Below are 14,730 nucleotides of genomic sequence, written 5' to 3' on the forward strand. Positions count from 1 at the left end.
AAATACAGCCGAGATACTTTCACCCCTGGTGCAAGCCCTTCAACTGTGCTATAAATTACTCCAGTTTGGCTTTTTTGGGTTCTAGCCTGTCTGGTCCTATTTTCACAAATCTGATCTTACTTTCTATTTCTCTTTTGCATATGCCTTCTGTATTCCAACCAGCCAGTTTTTCCTCACAGGTTAATCCGCAAGTGCCTAACAGGAGGTATTCATTAAGTTTCCCTGCTTTGCTATCAATCAGCCCCAACCCTCCTCCCCGCAATTCTATAAGGGTTTGTTGACTCTTTCACTCCAGGTGCAGATTCCTACTGTTTTTTTGAATTCCTACATTATTTCCTGATAAGACTGACAGACTCTAAAACTCTCCGTTTTGAGTTTTTGTTGGCCTTGCCTCCTAAGCTAGAGTGGAAGTGCCCAAAGGCCAAAGACAGTAAGTAGTCTTCTACTACCTTTGATACCTAAAGCAGAAAATAGGCACTTCAAAATTTTCAGTGCTGAAATTTTCTGCTTCTTGATCAAATTGTCTGTTTCACCAAGAGCAGTAACATATGATCTTCCAGTGAAAACTGGCCTGTTCAACTCTTACCTCAAATTACCTTTCTACCAGTGTTCAAAAGCAAGACCAAAGACCAAACCAAACCCCTACAACTGATGTCACTACCCAAAGGTACATATACTTGTTTAGCACACAGCTTTGACATCAGAGCAAAACTAGAGTATGAGAGTAAGATAAAGATATAATGTAGATACATTCGATTCAAGCAGCATTATCAAATTCGATCACGCTCAGCAACAAGAAAACACAGAAAACAACAATTTTAAACTTTAAATGCCTCCCTATTTCCACTACTCTTCATTCTAAAAAACACTAGATAAGTCATTACAAGGAACCATATATATTCCTTCATTTTACAGAGGAGAAAGTTGAGGCAGAGGGAGTTTAACACATTGACTGCCATGTGAGTTATATTTAACTCAGGCTAGTTTTAAGCCTGGGGCCTCTTGAAGCAAAACTCTGCAGTTGGTCCATGAAAGTCTTACTTGTTGATGTTCTTATTGTTACAATTAATATTGACAATTTAATTCTAAAAACATGGATAGCATTGCATATAACTCACACACAGAAAACAATAAAAAAGAACAAATTAGAAAGGATTGTTTTGTTTTATAAAAGACTGTGGACACAGGGAAAAAATTTTTTTCTGGTGTGGCAGTCAATGTGTTAACTATCTTGCTCAGGGTTAACTAGCTAGTAAGTGTCAGATGTGAACTTGAAGTCTAAGCCTAACTGTTAAGCTTAACTGTATGCTTAACAGCTAAGCTCAGTTGCCTCTTGTTTGGAATCCCAAAGAACACTGGAGGTAACACACTCAAGGTTATCCATTTACAGACAAGGAATATCTATCCATGGATGGATGAAGGGGGCCTTAGAAAAAAGAGCTGGATATTAAAGAAAAGGGCAGGAAATGCAGTTACTAAAGTAAGTTACAAAGCCACGACTCTGCACTGTATCTGAATTTTGTTTCATTCTCTTTCTCAGGGCTGCCTGTCCTCTACTGATGCCCCTTCACCTGCCAATCTTGCTGGCCTAGGCACAACTACTACCGCATCAAAACTTTCAAGTGGTACAGAAATACACTGGTGGGCAAGGAAGTTATTTTTCCTCACTGATGTTTTATATTTCAGATGTAAGAATGATAGCAAGGTTGAGAATCACTGCTACTCTGAACAAGCTACTGATGAGGTGTCTTAGTCTACATGAGCTGCTACAACAAAAATAACACAGACTGGGTGGGTTAAACAACAAACATTTATTTCTCACTTTGGAGGTTAAAGTTCAAGATCAGGATGCCAGCATGGTTTCCTTCTTGGTAAGGATCCACTCCCTAGTTTGCAGACAGCCATCTTCAATGCTGCATTCTCACATAGCAGAGAGAGGGCTAGAGAGCTCTTAGAGTTCAATTTTATAAGAGTATTAATCCTATTCAGTAGGGCTCCACCGCCAGACCTATTTATCTCCCAAAGTCCCTACACCCCTAATACCATCAGCTGGGGGGTTAGGATTTCAACATATGAATGAGGGGGGATGACAAACATTCAGTCCACTGCAAGAGGGTATGTCTCATGTGCTGACAAAGAAAGGGGTCAAACTCATGGCATAAAGGAATCATTTATTCCAAATCCATCCTGCCATCTTTTTTGTTTCTTTCATTTTTTTTTTTGTAAATAAAGTTTTACTGGAAACAGTTATGCTCATTTGTTTATGGCTGCTTTCCTGCTACAAGGGCACATGGAATTGATTAGAGACCACATTAGTTTACAGAGACTAAACTATTCCTTGTATTAGTAGTTCAAAACATACTGAGGGCCTTCTATGCCTTGCACTGTTCTGGGCACTGGGAATAACAGCCAGACATAAGACAAAGTCTCTGCCCTCATGGAACTTTTTGAGTGAGGGAAGTCAAATGAGGAAATTCTTGAGGCTCAGTTCTTAGTACTAACATTCATGAATATTAAAAACCCAGAGGACCATCACAAAGATGATTAAGAATTAGAACACAAACACACACACACAAAATGTAAGAAATAAGCTTAAAGTAGAGGCTGACAAGATTTTATAACCAACATCAGGGATTGGCTATAGCCAGTGGGCTAAAGTCAACCTGCCATCTTTTTCTGTTTCTTTCATTTTCCACGCCTTCCTATTTTTTAAAAAAAACTGTGGTAAAATATATATTAACATAATATTTATCATCTTAACCACTGTATGATACTGTGGCATTAAATACATTCACAGCGTGTATAACCATCACCATGATCTATACCCAAAACTTTTTTCTTCATCCCCAACAAAACCTCTGTGCCCATTAAACAATAACTCTCCCTACCTGCCCAGCCCTTGCTAACCTGTCTGTAGTCTACTTTCTGTCACTATGAATTTCCCTATTCTAGGTACCTCATATAAGTAGAATCACACAATATTTGCTTTCTATGTCTGGCTTATTTCACTAGGCATAATGTTTTCAAGGTCCCTCTATTACAGCACATTTCAAAATTTCAGTCCTTTTCATGGCCGAATAATATTCCTATCTACACATACCACATTTTGTTTACCCACTCATTTGCTGATGGACACTTGGGATGTTTCCTCCTTTTAGGTATTGTGAATGACACTGATATAAACTTTGATGTGCAAATATGCTGGCTATTTTTGTAAATGAAGTTTTATAGGAAACGTGGTCATGCTCATTTGTTTTATGACTGCCTTCCTGCTACAAGGGCACATGGAGTTGATTAGTTACAGAGACCACATTACCCATAAAATCTAAAATGTTACTACTTGGCCTTCTATAGAAAAAGTTTGCTGATCTTTGATCTGTATGATGCGATTTTATGAAGAGAAAACAGGATTATTTGTCTAAAAGCTTGGGGGGGAAAGAAAACAGAATTAAACTACAGTGGAAATTTTTCTATTTGAAACAAGAAATGATTTCTGACAATGAAATTACCTAATGATGAGATGTATTACCAAGTAAGACATTTGTCAGCAAGTCTTTAAGGCAGGTTAGATTAAAACTATTTGGGGGCCAGGTGCAATGGCTCACTCCTATAATTCTAACACTCTGGGAGGCCAAGGTAGGATTGCTTGAGGCCAGGAATTTAAGATCAGCCCAAGTAAGACCTAGCTCTACAAAAAATAGAAAAATTAGCCGGGTGTGGTGGCGAACACCTGTAGTCCCAGCTACTCAGGAGGCTAAGGCAGGAGAATAGCTTGAGCCCAGGAGTTTGAGGTTGCAGTGAGCTGTGATGATGCCACAGCACTCTAACCAGGGAAAGAGAGTGAGATGCTGTCTCAAAACAAAAACAAAAAACAAAAACTTCATTTGGGGAAAGGAATGAACATGGCTAGGTAATGAACCAGATGAATGGGGGAGGAATAAGGATGGCAAGTATGCCATCTAAGTTTCTTGCTTGCATTTCTTGGAGGATGGTAGTGTCATTTGCTGAGATGGAGGAACATGGGGTAAAGAGATGATGTGCAGAAGATCTAGAGTTTCTCTTTGGTTTGAGATATCTGTGCAACATCTAATGGACAGAGCTCAAAGAGGCAACTGGATATGCAAGTGTGGGAGATAAAAAGAAATCTAGGTTGGACTCACTGGCATACAGACTGCATTCAAAGCTACAGAAATATGTAAGATTATCTACTGAAAAAGAATCCAGACAGGAGAGGGCTGGTCAGTTTCAATATTGAGAAAATCAGGAAGATTTTGCAAAGGATACTGCAGAGATAGGTCTAGAGGTAGAGAGACAACCAGTTCTGTCCAGTGCAAGTGGCTTACTGTGAAACCAGTCTGTCCCAAGCACAGAAAAAAAGGGGCTGCATGGTCTGTACATCATAATTTTAAAACTGTAATAAAACTGATTTAAAAATCCATTTGCTTTTGATTATTACCATACACCTGCACTTCTAAACAATGTCAACGATAAAGTATTCTTGCCTAAAAAAACTTTTGTTGGTCTAAGTTTGAAATAATTGCTGCAGTTAGTGTATGTTTTTTTTTTTTTCAGACAGAGTCTCACTTTGTTGCCTGGGCTAGAGTGCCGTGGCGTCAGCCTAGCTCACAGCAACCTCAAACTCCTGGGCTCAAGCGATCCTTCTGCCTCAGCCTCCGAGTGCTAGGATTACAGGCGTGAGCCACCATGCCTGGCCCTGTATGTTCTCTTAAGATACATTTAAGGCCAGGCATGGTGGCTCACGCCTGTAATCCTAGCACTCTGGGGAGGCTGAGGCAGGAGGATTGCTCCAGGTCAGGAGTTTGAGACCAACCTGAGCAAGAGCGAGACCTTGTCTCTACTAAAAAAAAAAAAGAAAGAAAGAAAGAAAGAAATTAGCTGGACAACTAAAAATATATAGAAAAATTTAGCCGGGCATGGTGGCACATGCCTGTAGTCCCAGCTACTTGGGAGGCTGAGGCAGAAGGATTGCTTAAGCCTAGGAGCAAATTGAGGTTGCTGAGCTAGGCTGACGCCACAGCACTCTAGCCCAGGCAACAGAGCGAGACTCCATCTCAAAAAAAAAAAAAAAAAATTTAAGCCTCATATTATCACATTTATGATTTATTCCTTAATAAACAGTATATTTCTACATGGAAGTTCATTTGGAGAAGTTCACAGAAATTATAGAGAGGGTCATGAACCACTCAACAACAAAATGTAAAAAAATAAACATTCATATAGGAAAAAAAACATCAAACTGCAAAGATGACTACTACAAAAATGACAAAAGAGACTAGCTTCTATTACCAGAATAAATCAAAAGGACAATGTTTGACCGTCTGCCTCATTTTTACCAAAAACAGGACACATATTAAAGCAATAGATCCACCAATGTCAATGTTTTGCTATCATTTGGCCATTTTATCTGATTTTTGTAAAAGAAAATCTTCAGACAATTTTTACCAAATAGAAATTTCTGTAAATAAGAATGAATAATTTTTATTTATTACATTACAGACCATCTACACATAAGTTTCTCTCTTTGGTGAAAAATAACTTGGTGAAAAGTACTAATCCATCTCTCCTTTTGTGCCATTAAAAATTTTTTTTACTGGCATAATAGGTATACAAAGTTCAATGAAGAACATTTTTACTATCTGCACTGCTTTTTATATTCCTTTCATGTCATAATTGCTACTGAAAAAGATCTGCTGTATAGAGGAGGGTGTTAAGTGATCCACTCTGAATGTCAAGTATGCTATGAATGCTACTGATCAACAGGGTCATAGTGAATACACATCTACGTAAAGCATGTTCAGGAAGCAAAGTGCCTAAATAAGCTTTAAAAATTGTTGTATATATACCCCTTGCTGGAGTTTCCCTTAAAGACAGGACTTAATTATCCCCTCATTGTTTCAAGGGACAGACTTAATTAAGCCCTTTTAGAAGTTTCATCGCTGACAGGCAAGTGGTGGCTCACACTCCCAATCTCGGCACTTTGGGAGGCCAAGGCAGGAAGATTGCTTGAGCCCAAGAGTCCAAGACCAGCCTGGGCAATATAGCAAGACCTCGTCTCTATAAACACAATTGGGCAAGACAAATTAAAGCCAAATCTCAGAATTTCCATTTGGAAATAGCTGAGAATACAAGTCATCGATTCAAAGGGGTAGGGTGGCAGGGGGAGAATTGTCATGCTGGGAACGTCTAGCAAAACTTTCGATCAGGTGATTCCAGTGCTTACCAACACCATGGCTAAATGCAAGTAACTTACGACAACCAGACCAAAGCTAAATAGCCTAAGATGGAAAGTATGGAGAAACAAATCTAGCCAATACCACCCATAAACGAGGCAGTACAACTAACTCATTCACACTCAAACAGTCTCTATTTTTGCATATGGTACTATTCAAAAGGTAAAAAAAGTGTGTGTGTGTGTGTAAAGTAAGTCCTTGGCCCATCCATATCTTCTAGCTGTTCAGTTTCCTTCTATGTAACCAAAGAATAATCACTCCTAGTCTAGTGTGAGTGGCAAAGCAAGAGACTCAAAACAATCTACAATCAAAAAGATGTAACTAAGGAACTAAATGGAAAGGCTAGGAGCACTAGAGGTCCAGTGAGGTCAAAAAATGGAGTCTCATCTGCCTTGCACACTCCACCCAAACTGGTTTTCTCACAGCATTTTTCCGTGCCTTATAAAAGGTACTTAATAAACATATAACTTTCCCCTCTAACCCTCCTCTCATGACCTATTTAAGCTCATTGCATTCTCCAAAACCCAGATCAAGATCTCATTCCTTTGAGAGGCCTTTCATTCCCCTCCAGTCTCCACTCTCAACCTTGCCTGGTTTCCTCATTTATTAATAATGAGAATACCACCTGTAAGGCCAAAACAAGATAACATGTTTAATGCCAACCACTATGTTTGGAGTGTGCGAATAACCTTTACTCTACTTCCCCTCCCTCCTAGGTTTAAGGGGAACAGTGGGACTTATGCCCTGCATATATAACAGGGACTTGCCAAGTACCTTGTATTAGTTTCCTGCTGTCACTGTACAGTGGTGGCTTAAAATACTAATTTATTATTCCCTTAGAGTTCAGGAGGCCAGAGCTTAAGAGTCAGAATCAGTTCCACAGAGCTAAAAAGTCATTGTGTGAGTGCCTTCTGGGGGCTCTAGGGAAGAACCTGGCCCTTTTGGTTTTCTCACTTCTGCAGGCTCCAGCATTCCACAGCTCATGAACCTTTCTTCACATCACTCCAACCTCTTGCTTCTATCCTCACCTCTCCTACTTCCTCTTCTGTAGTTAAGCTCCCTCTGCTTTCCTCTTGTGATTACTTTTGGGGATCATCTGGATAATCCAGGATACTCTCCCCATCTCAATCACACCTACAAATAAGGTAACATCTACAGGTTCTAGGAGTTTGGATCTGGGTATCTTTAGAGCCATCATCCAACTCACCACAATGTGTTAATCATATAAGTTATTTATGATTTGTAAGGCAAACCTCACTCACACAAAACGCGCCACACTCAAATTATTTTTATTTCATTGATCCTAATAGATTTTTTTTCCTCCATTTTAGACCCCTGAAATTGGGACCTGAGTGATTTGGTGAAATAAGGTATTCTCCATCAGGCTTAATGATTCTACAGAATGTTGAACTTCTATAGCAAGCATGTAAAGAACATTAAAAAATCATGCATCTTCAATTAGGTTACATTTCAGGTTTTACATTTTTTAGACTGTATCTTTGGCAGCTAAGACTAAGATGACACTGTGAAACCTGAAACTACACCCTAGAAAAATGCCATGTCGTTGTGTAGGACCACTCAGTGGTCCCCTTTGTATATAAAGGAGTTCATTTTCAAATTCAGTCCTAAGAAAGGCTTGATGTGCTCAGAAGTTTTTCCCATCTAAGTATCAGATAAAGGTAATATAATTTCCTTTTTATCTTGATTGCCCAGAAGCTCATTAAGGCTGACCCTAAACCTTCCCTTTTCTCTGACCCCGACATTCTATTTTCATCAATTTATATATTTACCTATTTATGTATGCATGTGTGTTTTGGCTACATTTTGTTTCTCCATATCTTCCGTCTTAGGCCATTAACTTTGGTCTGGCCATTCCAGGTTACTTTTGGCAAAAAAGACATTATCTATTCACCACTGCCATCACCCAAATCTTCATTGAAATGGGGGAGAGCTAAATATTTGGGATTTACTGCTAAGCAACAGGCAAAAAAATCAGACATAGGCTGTTTCATGCTGGCAACTGTCACATTTCTTAATCCAAACAAAATCTTTAAGGTGAAGAAATCGAGCCTTAGAAATGCTATGTATCTAAAGAAGCAGAGGTAAGGGGCAGAACTGAGATTTAAATCTAGGACTGACTCTAAAGCCCATGCAGCTTGTAAAACAGAACCCGTCTCCACCTCCTCCCCAACCCTAACACTTTTTTTCTACCTATAAAGGAATAAACTAGAATAGTATTTTGGTGTATAAGCCATGACTCTGCCTTATAGCATAAACTCCATCCATTCGTTCACTATATTATTTACCAAGAATTCCATTCTATTAGAAGTTCAACCCTCTCCTAGAGGAAACAGGGCCAAACTCCAACAGAACAGCTTCCTCTGTATGAGGAGGGGAATTTACATAAAAAAGAGTCCATCACAGGCAACCATTGATGTAGTTTTATGTTTAACCATATATGAAACCACTGCATAAAACTAACGTAATTGAATGGTTATTAAGAATGTTACTTAAGCTCAGCCTGGCGGCACATGCCTATAGTCCTAACTACTCAGGTGGCTGAGGGGGGAGGATCACTTGAGGCCGGGAGTCTGAGGCTGTAGTACTCTGATGGAGCCTGCAATAGCCACTACACTCTAGCCTGGGCAGTATCACCAGACCCTGTTTTGGGGGGACTGGCGGGGGAAGAATTTTACTCAAGAGAGTTCTTAAAATCTCATTTGCCAGATCATTTTAAAATTGGATAGAGGCCAGATGCAGTGGTTCATACCTATAACCCCAGCACTTTGGGAGGTCAAGGTGGCAAGAATGCTTTGAGGAGAGGTGTTTAAGACCAGCCTGGGCAACACAGAAACCCCATCTCTACAAAGAATTTTTTAAAAAATTGGATAGAGTTTTGGTTTAAGAAATTGCCTTCTACTGTCACATAGCAATCTGTACAAGAATATAATTTCTTCACTATAAAGACTGAATATGACTTTAAGGATCCTGCGGCCGGGCGCGGTATCTCACACCTGTAAGCCTAGCACTCTGTGAGGCCAAGGCAGGAGGATTGCTAGAGGTCAGGAGTTCAAGACCAGCCTGAGCAAGAGCAAGATCCCATCTCTACTAAAAATAGAAAGAAATGATCTGGACAGCTAGAAATACATAGAAAAAAATTAGCCGGGCATGGTGGTGCATGCCTGTAGTCCCAGCTACTCAGGAGGCTGAGGCAGGATCGCTTGAGCCCAGGAGTTTGAAGTTGCTGTGAGCTAGGCTGATGCCACAGCACTCTTGCCCGGGCGACAGAGCGAGATTTTGTCTCCCAAAAAAAAAGGATCCTGCTACTCCAACAACTAATGTTACAAAGATCCCAAGGTCAGAAGTTAAGACATGCCAAGATCAATGCCCTCTAGAAAGGAAATATGATGCTGTTATTAGTATGATTCCCAAAACCCACCAGGCTTTCTGTTATTGATAATTAATTATGAAATTAAGTGGAATGGGACCTACTAACACAAGATACTCAGAACTAGGAAATGATCCCCCTTATGTACTGTAATTAAAGTCCACCAAACATATGGAAGTACAAACCTATCCAACAGTCAACTAACTTCCACAATCTCTCTATGACTTCCTAATATTCTGCTAACAGTAATGAAATTGTTATCTGTGACATCCAAATCATGATTCAGATGAAAATTTTTTTAAAAAACAAGGTTTAAGTGTTTTTCCTATATTACCACAGACTACAACTCATTGGTAAACAGAGTCTTGAAATAAAATTTTCACTTTTGCTTACTCTTCCTATTGAATTAACAAGAGCATAGAGAATAAATGGTCACCTGAACAGATCAAAAGTTAAACAACAGAATACAGATATTAAGAAATGTTCACTGAAATAACTGTTTTGCTAATAATCTCTTAGGCCCCAAGTTTCCCAGCCTTAAAACAGACTGACCTTGTTAAGCAAACTTCAAAAACAAAGAAAACAAATAGAAATGTGTTTTGTAAATATCCATGTGGGAGTCTGGCATGAGTGTTTTAAAAAAATTTACCCTCATCCAAAAGCCTAAAATAAAATGCTAGCTGGTAGGTAGGACAGGAGCCCTGACCTTTTCCTGATATGGATTTTTCTTTTCCCACTAGAGGGAGTTGCTGCTGGTAGTGGGAGGGGAAAAGGAAAGGTCAACAACCTGGAGAGCCTGACAGCAGGACAGAGGCTTTATCAGTAAGCTAACGCTTCCAGAGCTCCCAGATAAGGAGTCCGGATCCATGGTGACTTAGAACGCCCTATGTAGGTCATGAGGTTGAACTGATTACTTTGGAGGGCCTTTTTTTGGTTTGGCTCCATGTAAATTTATGTTTATGGCATCTCTACTTGGCGATAAACAGCACAGTAAAAGGAAACAAAAACCCCACAGAGGAATGGCAAATGGTCACAACTAGTGATTTTTAGTAAACCTAAATTTTCAGAACACATAAAACTGAGAAAAACTGAATACATTTTGACTTTCAATTTACTGATTTAATAGCATTGGATTTCTGGTCTTAAATGTTTTGTTTAATCCAGCTCAGAGCATCTGTATATTCAGTCTAACAGAAGACAGTTATTATTATTATTTTTGCCCCTCCCTCAGCAATTTATTTGCCCCACTCTCAGGAGGTCACAGCTCAGGTGAGGTCTGACTACACCCCATCCCAACAAGGTCCAAACAGGGGTTCTGCCTCAGGCATGAGGTTGTCTGGGCTACCAGTACTTGCTGGCAGGGGACAGGATGGGCGATGGTCAGACCTCACCTGAAGTGCCAGCTGTCCCCGTATGCCATCCTCATAAGCTATGGGGAAGACAGTATGCACACAGCCTTGACCTGCTGCATCCAGGTTTCCAGGCATCCATGTAGTTCATGTAGATTCATGCACTGTTATGCACGCCTACTCCAAATTAATTGCCTGAAGTAATGAAATTATCAACAGCCTTAGAGAAGGCCACAATTTCTAAACACCTGAAACCTCAGGATTTTAAAGCCACCTAGGTTTCTCTCAAAACCAAATATTTTAAATGCTCAGCTTTTATCGCTAGCCTCCCTATTCAACCCAGTGGCTTAGTTAAGTGGTTTAGTTTATAATTAGCTCTACAAAACACAAAATTACTCCTATATAATAGCTATGAATATCTAGGAAAGTATATATAGTACTGTGCTCAAAACCTGTCAACATTGAAATGTTCGTTAATTATATGTAAGGGAAAAACCCAAAGTAAACACCGACTTAAAGCAACTGATTAAGAATATTCAAGGCCAGGCGAGGTGGCTCAGGCCTGTAATCCTAGCACTCTAGGAGGCCAAGGCGGGTGGATCGGTCGAGGTCAGGAGTTCGAGACCAGCCTCAGCAAGAGCGAGACCCCGTCTCTACTAAAAATAGAAAAGAAATTATCTGGCCAACTAAAAATATGTATAGAAAAAATTAGCCGGGCATGGTGGCACATGCCTGTAGTCCCAGCTACTCGGGAGGCTGAAGCAGGAGGATCGCTTAAGCCCAGGAGTCTGAGGTTGCTGTGAGCTAGGCTGACGCCATGGCACTCACTCTAGCCCGGGCAACAGAGCAAGACTCTGTCTCAAAAAAAAAAAAAAAAAAAAGAATATTCAAAACACAGTTGGAGCTCAGCGTGGTAGCACAGGTCTGCAGTGCCAGCCCAGGAGTTCGAGGTCAGACTAGGCAACATAGCAAGACTCTGCCTCTTTCTATGTATAAAGAAATAAATAAGGTCCTGCCAGTTTATTTATTATACAAGGGAATATCATTCACTCATAAGAATGAAGTACATGCTACAACATGGATGAAACTTTAAAATATGCTAACCCAGACACAAAAGGCCACGTATTGTAGGATTCTATGTGTTTAATATGTCCAAATAGGCAAATTCATAGAGACAGAAAGTACATTAGTGGTCGCCAGGGGCCAGGAGGAGGGGTAATGTGGAGTGACTGCTAACAGGTACTAAGTTTCTTTTTGGGGTGATAAAAATGTTCTGGAATTAAAGTAGTGATTGTTGCACAACCTGGTGAATACAAAAGAACTACTGCACTATGTGTATGAAAACAATTTTTTTTTAAAAAGAGAGAGAGAGAAAAAAAAAAAACATCTCTAAGGACCCTAGGAACCTCTAAGGCCTGAAACTACTCTACCATAAATCTGTCAGATTCCTTTTTTGTTGTTCCATTCAAAAGATGCCCACCATAGAGTGCTGTTACTCTGAGGGAGATTTAAGGAAGATGGCATACAAGCAAAAGGAACCCAGAAAATCCAAATATTTGGTTTCCACAAAAATGCTGATGCCCACTAAACTGTTTAAAAAAAAAAAAGCAGGAGGTGCTAACATATAACTAGAGCCTCAAGAATGCCCTGTACCTGTGGATTATTTATAAAAGGACTTCACGTAAGTAAGTTTGGAGCTTATGCAACACTGTTACTTCACAGCTCCCTCCATCTATTCTAGTGAAACTACAGTGTAGTTAACTCTCCCGCCTAGGATCAAATGAGAGCAAGTACCCAAAAGCAGTCAACACACCACCTACCACAGTGAACAGGTACATAACAAATGTAGCTTAACAACTACCCTGTTTTTTCACCTCTTCACTTGTGATTGATTATACTGATTACACCCTGTCATTTCAGTCAGAATTCGAACTTGGGACATGCATGGTTGAGCACAAACTCTTTAGCTTCTCTTTGGTAATATTAATAATTCCAAACCACAACAACAAGGAAGGGGGATAGTTTACCGCAAAACACGTCTGAGGAAACAGGCCACCCTATGTTATTGCCATCAAATATTTACAACCACCTTTATGCAAGTACTCTGTAACACACCAGACAACCAACACATTAAAGAAATGGACATTAAAACAACCCTTGCACAGAAATAATGACCTTTAAATGCTGACTTAAGTGTGTATTAACTCCCATTAGTCAAGCCCCTCAGACTTTCTCCCACAATTGGCTTACCTGATCACACCACTTCATCAAGCAAAGCCGTACCCTACACCAACTGTCTGGGTCTGGAAAAGTGGGTTAGCAATTTGGTAAGATAAAATGCAGAACATGTAAAATATGCTGGCTATCTAAACTACTTTAAAACCAGTATGACTACGCTGTGAGAAAAAGTAAATTCAGTTTTATGCAGTTATTGTATCATTATCTAATTATCTAATTTCAAACATTATCCTGAATTCTGTAAATTCACAAATAACTAATACCCTTTACCTTACTCCATTCCTATTAAGGGAAAACCATGGCTTTTATTTCTAACATGAACAGTGTGTAATCACTCTGAGCCACCAAAACATATGAAAGATGTCTTCTGATACCCACTAAGCACTAAAGTAGTCATGTTTCATTTAAACATACAGCTCCTGCTAAACTCAAACTACAAGGCACTCTGAATCCAGTGCCTGTTAACCACTTCCTACTAGATTTGGCAACACCTTGATCCCTTTGCTCAGGACTCTCTGAATCACAAACCCATCCAACTTTAGTTATCTCATCTTTGGGCTTTGACTAGACACAACCAAACCAGCTTTTCAGTCCAGCCTTTTCATCTTCTATTTCATTCATTCCTCTGAATTTTAACAATCTTAATACACAAAAGTCACCATATTTTGAGCCTCCATCCAATTCTGAGAGTTTACAAAATAGCTTTAAAATAATCACAGGGGAATAGCTCTATCATTTAAATTTAGCATTAAATTTAGTCAACACAGGTGTTAGATTAACTATGTCAGGATTATTCTCAGTCTATTTAGTGTCCCACCAATTTAGCTCGGTAGCATATGAATATAGTAATAAGATACCGACACGAAAAAACCAGCAAATACTGACACACCAGATACTGACGTGAGATAATAGCCTTTCCATAGTTCTAAAGCAAAAAGCAAACATTTTACACATGTAGATAAGACTCATTTTGCCCTAGATGGTTTTTCTGGCCTTCTTTAAAAGCAGTATTAAAATACTAAAATAAAAGCCAAAACAAAACCGCTTTCTAGAATCTTTTTCACGGGGAAAATGACATAGATTTCCATAAAGTAAAAAGCATATCGAGGCTTAAAATTAAACTACCCGATTTTATTAACTCAGTGGCAAGCGTCCACAGTAGTGTAAACTAACTCAACCTATTTACAAAGAGCTAAATACTTAATAAGAAGAAAAAAAAAAGGAAAAACGCTTTCCCAGAACGTAAACGAATAAGAATGATCGACTAAGATTCATGGGCCCTTTCCCCTAGGTACTGTTGGGGGTTGAAAAAGCGAGGAATTCGCTGGCAAGGCCGGTGACAGGCTCCAACTGACGCTCAGAGCCTGCACACGCGAGCCCTACGTGCAACACCAAGTCCCGCCCCGCAGCAGACGACGCCTCGGGGGGAGCGGGACTGCCGGGGCAGGGTCCAGCCGGGTGCTAGGTGGGTGGGGAGCAAAGGGCCGGGAGGCGCCCCCGCCCC

General features: G+C 39.9%; 1 protein-coding gene across 1 annotated transcript in view; it reads right to left on the reverse strand.

Annotated features, from left to right (window-relative positions):
* YY1 (YY1 transcription factor) overlaps positions 1-14,730 on the reverse strand; it is a 30,165-nt gene that overhangs the window by 13,906 nt on the left and 1,529 nt on the right. The gene's annotated exons all lie outside the window — the stretch shown is intronic.

The sequence above is a fragment of the Lemur catta genome, chromosome 1 (assembly GCF_020740605.2).
Source record: "Lemur catta isolate mLemCat1 chromosome 1, mLemCat1.pri, whole genome shotgun sequence".
Classification (NCBI taxonomy): Eukaryota; Metazoa; Chordata; class Mammalia; order Primates; family Lemuridae; genus Lemur; species Lemur catta.